At 40.8% G+C, this 10,231-nt stretch overlaps 1 pseudogene; it reads left to right on the forward strand.

Moving 5' to 3' along the window:
* The first annotated feature begins 136 nt into the window (after positions 1-136).
* On the forward strand, positions 137-834 carry LOC120231873 (annotated as a pseudogene).
* Positions 835-10,231: the final 9,397 nt, after the last annotated feature.

The following is a 10,231-nucleotide window of genomic DNA, read 5'->3' on the forward strand; positions in this document are numbered from 1 at the left end:
CAATAGCAAAATAGCAAACAATCGAATTAAAAAATGAGTAGAGGATCTTAATAGACATTTTTCCAAAGAAGACATACAGTGGCCAACAGATACATGAAAAAATGCCCAACAGTCTATTTTCATGCCTAGTACAGCCATGGCTCATAGTCCCAAAAAGCATGTGAAGCATTGTAGCAGCTCCAAAGCATTGGATACTGGATAAACTGACCAATGTGTTTGCCCTTCATCCAACTACTTGTCCCCATAAGGAGAATGTCTCTTTCTCATTATTTTCCTTAGAAACAGACTTAAACATATCCTAACAGGAGATGAAGTAAAGAAGATCTGTATGCAGCGTTTTATTAAGATTGATAGTAAGGTTCGAACTGATATAACTTACCCTGCTGTTCTTATGGATGCCATCAGTATTGACATAACTGGAGGGGATTTCCAACTGATCTGTAATACCAAGGGTCTCTTTGCTGCTTATCAGATCACACCTGAGGAGGCCAAGTAGAAGTTGTGCAAAAAGAAAGATCTTTGTGGAGACAAAAGGAATCCCTCACCTGGTGACCCATCATGAAGTTCCCTCCATCCTTATCCCGATCCCCTCATCAAGGTGAATGACACATTCAGATTGATTTGGAGGCTAGAGAGATTAGTGATTTCATCAAGTTTGATACTTATCATCTGTGTATGGTGACTGGAGGTGCTAACCTGGGATGAACTGGTGTGATCAATAACAGAGAGGGATACTCTGGTTCTCTTGACGTAGTTCACGTAAAAGATGTCAATGGCAACAGCTTTGCCATTCAGCAACAAAGGCAACAAACCATGAATTTCTCTTCTCCATAGAAAGGATAACTGCTTCCGTACTGCTGAAGAGAGAAACAACAGACTGGTGGCCCCAGCAGTGGGTAAAATGGTCTCTAGATGATGTGATTGGAAATCTTTATACTTAATAAAAAGTAATACAGCACCAAAAAAAAAAAAAAAGACAGAAAGAAACGATGCTAAACATCAGTAATCATCAGGGAAATGCAAATCAAAACCACAGTGAAATACAGCCTCACACTTCCTAGAATGGCTATTATCAAAAAGACAAGTAGCAAGTGTTAGCAAGGATAACAGCATTGCAGTATTATTTACATTAGCCAAGATATGAAAGCAACCTAAGTTCCCATTGACGGATGAATGGATAAAGATGTCACACACACACACACACACACACACACACACACACACACACACAACTACTCAGCCATCAAACAACAAAAAAAAAAAAAAAAGAATTAAATCTTGCCATTTGCAACAACATGCATGGACCCTGAGGGAATTATGCTAAGTGAAGTAAATCAGAAGAGAAAGACAATATGATTTCACTTATATGCAGAATCTAAAAACAACAAATGAACAAATAAGAAAAACAAAACAAAACACATAGAGAACAGAGCAGTGGTTGCTAGAAGGGAGGGGATCAGTGGGTAAGTGAAATGGGTGAAAGGGGTCAAGAGGTACAAACTTCTTTAAAAAAGAGGTACAAACTTCTGATTATAAAATAAACAGTCATGGGGGTGTATAATATACAGCCTGATGACTATAGTCAATAATATTGTAGTGCATACTTGAAAGTTACCAAGAGAGTAAATCCTAAAAGTTCTCTGGGGTACCTGGGTGGCTCAGTCAGTTGGGCATCCAGCTTCGGCTTGGGTCATGATCTCACAGTTCGTGGGTTTGAGCCCCACGTCGGGCTCTGTGCTGACAGCGCGGAGCCTGGAGCCTGCTTCAGATTCTGTCTCCTTTTCTCTCCGCCCTTCTCCCCTCTCCTGCTCACTCTCTGTCTCTGTCTCTGTCTCTCTCTCTCTCTCTCAAAAATAAACATTAAAAAAAATTTTTTTTAAGTTCCATTACAAGAAAAAAAAGTTTTGTTACTTTGTATGGTGACAGTAACTAGACTTATTGTGGTGATCATTTCATTATATATACAAATATTAAATCACTATGTTGTATACCTAAAATTAATATAATGTTATATGTCAATTATATTTCTCTAAAAAATAAATAAAATAAATATATAAAATAAACTAAATGAAATTATACTCACACATACACACACACACACACACACACAAATTATGTGACAAACATAGTTAGCTAGATTTGACAGTGGTCACCTCTGGGATTAGGATTTGGGATTGAATGGGATATGAGTAGATGACTATAATTTTTCATTTTAAGCCTTAATGCATATATTACTTTAATTAAATTTTTAACTTTTAAGTAACTTTCAAAAATAAAGGCAGTCTTGTTTCTCTCTCTCTCTTAGAAAGATAAGTGAATTCCCAGCTGTCCTTCTCAAGAAACTAGGACTTGTGAACTAGGTGATGAGGGGGTCTCTCCTGAGTAGGGTATCCCAATGAAGACAGAGCCAGACAGAGTCAACTGGACCCAACAATAGAGCCTTAGTCTGACCTCAGAAGGCAAACAGAGCCTCCCTCATGCAGAGCATACAGGCTATCCCTTAGAACTGTTTTCACCCCAAATTCCCACTGAACCCCTACCTGGGGATTATGGAAGAGGGAAGCACAGTTGACTCTGAACAACACGGGTTTGAACCGCACAAGTCCACTTATACATGGATGTTTGTCAATAAATAAATACAGTACTATAAATGTATTTTCTATAACTTACTCTGTTGTAAGAACACTGTATATAATACATATAACATACAAAACATGTGTTAATTGACGAGGCTATCAGTGAAGCTTTCAGTCAACAGCAGGCTATTAGTAACTAAGTTTTGGGGAAATCAAAAGTTAAACACAGATATTCAACCGCACTGAAGGGGAGGTGAGGGGACCAGTGCCCTTACCCCTCATATTGCTCAAGGGCCAACTGTATGAGCAAAAAACACAAGAACTAATTCACTAAGAACTATGTAGGGGCACTCAGCCCAAAGACTGTCTGCCTTGGAATCCCTCTACCAGAATGTGTCCTAAAAGTGGGGAAATCCCTGGGCACAGACCCTTCCCCAGCTGGGCACCTTAAGAGCTCCAGGACAGTGGAGCAGTGTCCAGAAGGAGACCGAGGTGCTAGAAGAAATGGACACGGCTTCAGAAACTAAAGAGCAGGGCAGGAGTCTAAACTGTAAACTGAGTGACTGCTGACTGGTCTTACTCAGAAGGCACACGGGTGTAATTCCTGAGGATTCTCCCCTTTGGAGCATTTTGCAGTCACCCAATGGGCTGTGTGAGGAGATGGAGTGACACCAGCTAGTTCAGGATCTATTGCCCTGTTGCCCTTGTGGGCTGGTGACCTGAAAAGGCAAGTCTTCCTGAATGAGATACAAATGTGCTGGCTCAGGCCTCTGGCTCTGGAGCAGAGTTTCACCCGACCAGCGTGGAGTGCTCTTGCCATGGGCAGTCTTCCCAGATACTTCCCAGAGAGAATATAATGCTGAGCAACGGCCCACACCTCCCAGAAACTTCCACGACACCACTCATGTGCTGCCGCACCTCAGACATCTCCAGTAAGTCTAAGAAAGGGGCTGTGACCTTGAAGAGTCAAAGCTAAAGCATGCTCTTGATGCTTGGGTACCAAAGAAGAAGCTCCCATCACCTCCTGAGAGACAAAGCAGCATTTCTGAACCTCCTCCCTTCCTCTGATGGTTCTGTTACAATGGATAAGGGGGATTTTCCACTTGAGGATTATTTCCATTTCACTAACAGCAGGACCTCTCAGAGATCACATTTGAGCCCCTAACCTGCCCTCCCCAGCCCAGATACCCAAACCACACATCCCATTATTCAATGATATATCCTCTCCAAAGGAAAGACCCCTATTTTTCATAGGTTGATCCTTTTCCTCCAGCTAGACATTCCAGAAAAGCAAAGATCAACCTTAGACATCTATTCTACAGTCCCCAAAGCACCAGTCTTAGCTTAATAAATATGCTGGAACTCAATATGACTTCACTAGTGTTTCAACTGAAATGGCTAGTTTAATAAGAAACCTGAAAATGGGCTTGTTAGGGAGGGAAAAATAAAGAAAAATTCACAGGTCCTTCAAAGTGTTTTTGATATTCTCTTCCTCTCCTTTTTCAGCCCCTTCCCCAACCCCCTACATGCTAAATATATATAAATATATATAAGTAAGAGTCTGATAGAAGCCAGACATTTAAAATAACATATTTTTAGGGTTATTTTTTTTTTTAAATAAGGTCTGAATGCCTATGCAGGCTGTAAATTTACAGCTGATGACCCTCTGCCAGAAGCTCTTTTGGGCGCTTACAGCTGTGAAATACAATCTTTAGTCGACTACACAGCCCCTCCTTGCTCCCAATCTGATTCCAACAGCCTATATTCCTGACAAAATAACTCATCACAACAATAATGAAATAACAAGAATATTTATTTGGATTTACACACCCCCTTTCACCTAAGGGTCCCCAAGCAACTTCAAACATAGCTGAAATGGTTCCAAACCATGTACCTTTCCAACTTTGATTTAGAAGCTAAAAAAGGAGTCACTCTTCTGTGTGTAATTCCTTGGCAAAAATCATACACTTCTCCATAAATGGAAACAGTGAGTCTTGGCTCTTCTTCGATAATCTTCTCTGCCCTCCTTACACCTTTCTTCTTTGCTGAGAAATAAGCCAGTGGTGTAATCTAGACCCTCCCCTGAAATTTGTATTGTTTTGTGCTTTGAAGATTTTTTTTGTGCAAAAGATACGTATACTACAAAAATTAAGCATCTTTCTACTTTGCAAGATTCGTTGAAATAATTCTCATTTGGGATACCTAAGCATTGGGAAATTCTACATAAGCTATGATTTTATTTAAATGGAAACAATGTCTTTTCCATTTCTTTATTTTGTCAACACTTAACCTTCTCTTTGTATGCCAATTTCTGTCAGTACTGGGTGCTGACACAGAGTATATAGATCTGTGATGGACTGACTTGTTTCTGAATTGCATCCACAACGGAACATTTTTCTAAAATATGTTATGACCTCAATGTCTACATTAGGGTACAAATGAGGGGTAAAAATAGCAACGTCTAAACCCTATCTTTTACTCTACTGGACCTATACAAACAACTACCCTGTGTTGTTAGGTGTTAAAGGTGTTAACTATCTTTCTCACTGGAAATAAGGAAACCAGCGTACAAGACCTACCAGCATAGAACCCAGATCTGCTTTGGTCAAACACAACATTAGAAGGAAATTCATCTGAAACCTCGGATTATGTCAGCCCTATTGCTGGGCATTTAAAATGCTGATCTACTTAGAAAACTTTGGCTCTTAGTCACTCATGAAATCTAAAAAACAAATCTACGATGTGGAGACATTGTGCTAAGGGCTGAGGATATAAGAATGTAAAGTGCACTGCCCTGCCCCCAAGGAATTTGTAGTCCAGGGAAGGAAACCATCAGAAAAACAGAGAAGAACACGATAACACTGTATGTGGCATGACATAATTATACACAAGGTGAAGGCAGCTCCATTTGAACCCAACTTGACTGATGCTTCTTCCCAACCACAGGCTGGGCCAGAAACATACTTTAAAACCCTGGGCTTTGAACCTACTTGCCCTCCTCTGGAGTATCTAGTTATCATCACACCTGGGGCAGTACTCTGTCTTGGCATCTGAGAGTGGTGTTTTCTGGCATCCTCTAGAAGCTTTCTGGCTTCTTCCCTGCATGCCATCTTTTTGTTCTCTCTTGGCTTATTACTCTGGAGCCCACAGCCCTGCTTGTTTTCTCTTTGTACTTTAACACTGTGGCTAGATGATATTTTCAGATTTAATGTTTTTTCTGTCTGTATTTGTTTGTTGCCTTCCTCCATTTCAGATTGGTAGCAGTCTCGATATGCCGTGACTTCCAGAAGGTATGCATCAGGGCCAAAAACAGAAACTGCCAGCAAGTCCTTCTGGCTCCCCCCCCTCCCTCCTACCCCCCCCCCCAAAAAAAACCTCATGTTTAAGCCTTTAATGGAACTCAGTGGTTTGGGGATAAGATGCGAGACAGTCTGAGAAGCAATAAGGAGGGGGATTCATCCTTCCTCTCCTCTCCGCCCTAGAAAGAGACGTCCTTCAAGTAAAAGAAGGAGGGAAGAGAGATACCACAGGGTCTCAGAGCACCCATGCTTCCCTATGCTCCCATAATGTTGACATCTAAACTCCAAGTGGAAGGCCTAGGTAGAGTTGAGGCTAAGCAGACAAGACCCCAGGCAGCATCACAAGGCACAGCCATAACAGAGAAAAAGGGATCTGGTGGGAAGGATGGCAGTCTTGGCAGTAACCTACCTGGAGAGATGACCAGGGACCAGATAACCCACTCTGCATCCTGATGCCTTGGCACTTCTTAAGAGGAAGGAAAACTCAAATAAATGAAATTAAGCTTTCCCTGAGACTAAAGGAAGGGGTGCTCAGTATGAAATGAAGTCAACTTATAAATGGTAAAAACATGTGACATTTCTAACACACCTGAGGTGTATGGGCTGACTAGCACCACACTCTTTCTGGATGCTCTGCCTTATCCATTGTTGAATTCTAGATCTAAACCTCAGGTTTTGTTTCCTTTCTCCATAATTTGGACTGATATCTCCAGCTGCTTTCTAAATATTTCATTTCAAACTTATCAAGTCAAAAGGACTGTTATCTTTTTTCCTCTTCCCCACCCCCACCCTACCATCTCTCTCCCCCATATTCTTTTCTCTGATAATAGCATTAAATTCCACTCATACTAAAAACCTCACATATACTCTAAGCTTTTGTATCTCCCTTACCATCCAGGCCAGTCAATTCTACCTTAGGAATCTTCTCTATTGCCTCAGCCATATCAGTTTCCCAGAACTTCATCATGTGTACTCTATCCATGTATCAGCCTCCTCACTGGTATCTGTGTTATCAGATTCTCTTCTACTCTGCCCAAGGCGTCCAAGATCTTAGACTCCTCCAGCATCCTACTAGAGAAAATCCACATTCCTTATCAGAGAATACAGGACTCTGTCTAAATAAGGCCTGTGACTACTTTACCCTCCACTAACTTATATGTGGTACACCATATAACTCACACACATACTCCAGAATCTCACCACCTCTCATGATCCAAGAAGTGACTATCACTAAGCAATGAGTTAGAAAGTGGTAAGCTTGTGGCTGAGCCTAGCATACAAGCTGGTTAAGCATAATTAAGCACGAAGAAAGTCAGAGCTTTCTTCCAATGAGGAAAAAATATTGTGTGGTTTCCTTCTAGAATTCTCTTATGTTACAAGAAAGCAAACCCAGGAGGGGCTATTGCTTAGGATCATGGTCAACATGAATGGCAACTAAAGCTGAATTCTGTAAGGCTGCTCCGGCCAGCCCTCCAAGAGACCTTGGCCACTTTTGCGATGCCTGTAATACTGCCATTCTTGCAGAATTTTTGTAGGAATGAAAGTGACACTTGAGGGAAGAGGGAAGTTCTCTGTAAACTGCAAAGTGTTGTACAAAATGTAAGGATTCACACTTCTTTCTTGTAAATAAATATTCATTCACTTCTGTCTTTTACACTTCAAAATTCCTTAGGAAAATACAACTCACAGAGGGTCCATCTTATGCAAAAAGGAAATACCCGTGACAATCCAAATAATTTTTTAATGAAATAGTGTTGGGAAATGGCAGGGTATCTTTTACTGAGAACATGGGAATCCGTATGAATTCAGAAACATTACACCATGGTTGTTATCATCGGGGCAGCCTTGGTGTGTCTGGCTGAATTTTTAATATTCTATCTTTTTAATCTTGCATGACTCTCCCTGGCAAAACCAGTCCAAAAGAAGAGACGCTTAATAAACATTTGAGACTGGGGACTAGCTGTTTGTGAAACTCGCTGTCCATTAAGTAATTGTAGGTTAGGCTAAATAAAATGTTTTATGGAGAGTAATATATCCATGGTGAGGCTTCATTAAATGTGTTACTGTTTTTATGGCCCCTTCAGTATAGAAAACAAAAAACCTGTCCTCTTTCTCCAGAGGCTACTCTGACCCCCAAATCTGTTTTGCACTCGCCTCGCATGCAGATCAGGTGTCACAGCTGGTTTTACAAAATTTAGGAGTGCAACCAGTGCCTCCCTGCTTACCAACACCCTGATAATACAAGGAGAGGAACAGTTTTATTTCGGTATCCCCCAAACTGTGTTCCATGGAGCATTCATTCTGTAAGATGGTAACATGTATTCTGAAAAACTGAAAAAGAAGGAGGCAGCCATGACAGTGGCTCCTCCATGAGCAAACAGGTTTGAGAAACAATAGGTTAAACAAAGGTAAGCAGTCTTCCTTCCCACAGGATATGTAAGGCCTTCAGTCAGCCAAAATGCTTTGTGAATCTCCTAGAGGGAAACACAGTAAATAGAGCACTTCTAAAATTATTTGACCATAGAACTTATTTTCTATAGAACACAGTACAAAAGGTACTAGTGTTCCACAGAACATAGTTTAAAAGAGGCTGTTTTATTTAATAAAGCCAAGTAACCAATGACAACCAGTTCAATAATTTCCAGAACATCATATTTCTCGGTGAAAGTCCTAAACAAGGGAACATCTCCCACAAGCAATATCATTACAAGAAGCATGAGACAGAAGCATCTGCAAATGAAGTTTTGAGTAAAACGCATTAAGATTTCCCTACAGCCCGAGGATCTATAATTCAATATTTGGAGTCATTGTTTCTCTTATTGAGAATAGGAAAGAAAATTGACAAAGGAGGTTGCCATATTTTCTACACTTTGCTGCAGGATGACAATCCTTACTTAAGCACAGGAAGGCAAATATTAAAAAACAAAAAGCCAAGTGTGTTTGCCATCTATGTTTCCCCTTATAGTTATACAAGAGCATCTTCAAGAGCAAAAAGCTTATAAAGTAATATACGTCAGCCAGAGCGGCCAGCGTGACCAAGAATAGGAGCCACATTCATGTGACTCTACGCTGTCTTAACATAATGGATGCTGATGGTGCCCATTTGGATCCCTTTCACCTGGCATCCCCACTTGCCATGAGTGTGGATTACTGATTAGCCCCAGAGGTTTCTTCCCAGGAGAGTAAACCTCTGCAGACCAAGACTTATCTTACCCAGTAGATTCTATCACTCATCCATTCCGGAAAGACTGGCCTCCTTTCCTCAAGGCAGGACCAGCTATGTGCAATTCATGCATGGACCTCTGGCTGAGACCACAGCCCCGCTTAGTGTCTTGCCTGGCCCTATTCTATTTCCCTTATTCTCTTATTCCTGAGACTACTCCAATGATTCATACACATACCCCAATACCAGTCACAGGCTCTGCTGTTAGGGAACCCAGCCCAATACATCCAGTTTAGAACTTTGTACTTAAAGAAGCAGGGTTTTTGGGGGGGTTTTTTGGTTTGTTACTTTTTTCTCTCAATTATAATTATCTGGTTCATAACAGCTCATCTTCTTACCTCTTTCAGGAATCTTACATCATGTTCCACCAAGAGACCTTACTTAGATCAGTATTTCACATCGTGGGGATTTGAATCATGCATATTAGAGTTAGCAGGGTACTTGCTAAAAAGTAGAGGTTGCTAAGGCCCTCCTCAGGCCTACTGTGTCAGAATTTTGAGATTCGAATACACAAATATTTTATACATCATGTACTTCTGATGCCAAGTTTAAGATCCACTATCAAGCTGCCATGATTGGGGCACCTGCGTGGCTCAGTTGGCTAAGCATCTGACTCGTGATCAGGCAGGTCATGATCTTGCGGTTCATAAGATCGAGCCCCAAGTCAGGCTCTCCACTGACACTGACAGCATGTGCACACACACACTCTCTCTCTCTCAAAATAAATAAGTAAACATTTTTTTAAAAAGATGCCATGATGTAGCCAGCTTCCCACTCCCCACCACCACCCTCCTCATAGGAACTGAGAGATACTCTCAAGGCAAGCTAACTCACCTTCTTTCCTTCTGGGTACTGATACACTCGTCTGAGAGTAAACAATTGTATAAATTTCTAACTGAAAACTTCCAATGTGGTCTATAGAGAGAGAAAAAAATGAAACCCAAGCAGATTATTGTCTTGCCTAATGACAAATTACTTCAAAATGTAAATTTTGTTTCATTTCTTTGTAATCAAAAACTGCGATCTGAGATGACACTCTCAAAATAAGTAAGTTGGAGAAGCTATGTTTAATCATCTAAAATCAATTATTTCCAAGTATTTATGAGCTATGGGAAGGAAGACAATCTGAAAAC

This window comes from Hyaena hyaena, unplaced genomic scaffold, assembly GCF_003009895.1.
Source record: "Hyaena hyaena isolate Hyena2069 unplaced genomic scaffold, ASM300989v1 scaffold_66, whole genome shotgun sequence".
In the NCBI taxonomy this organism is placed as follows: Eukaryota; Metazoa; Chordata; class Mammalia; order Carnivora; family Hyaenidae; genus Hyaena; species Hyaena hyaena.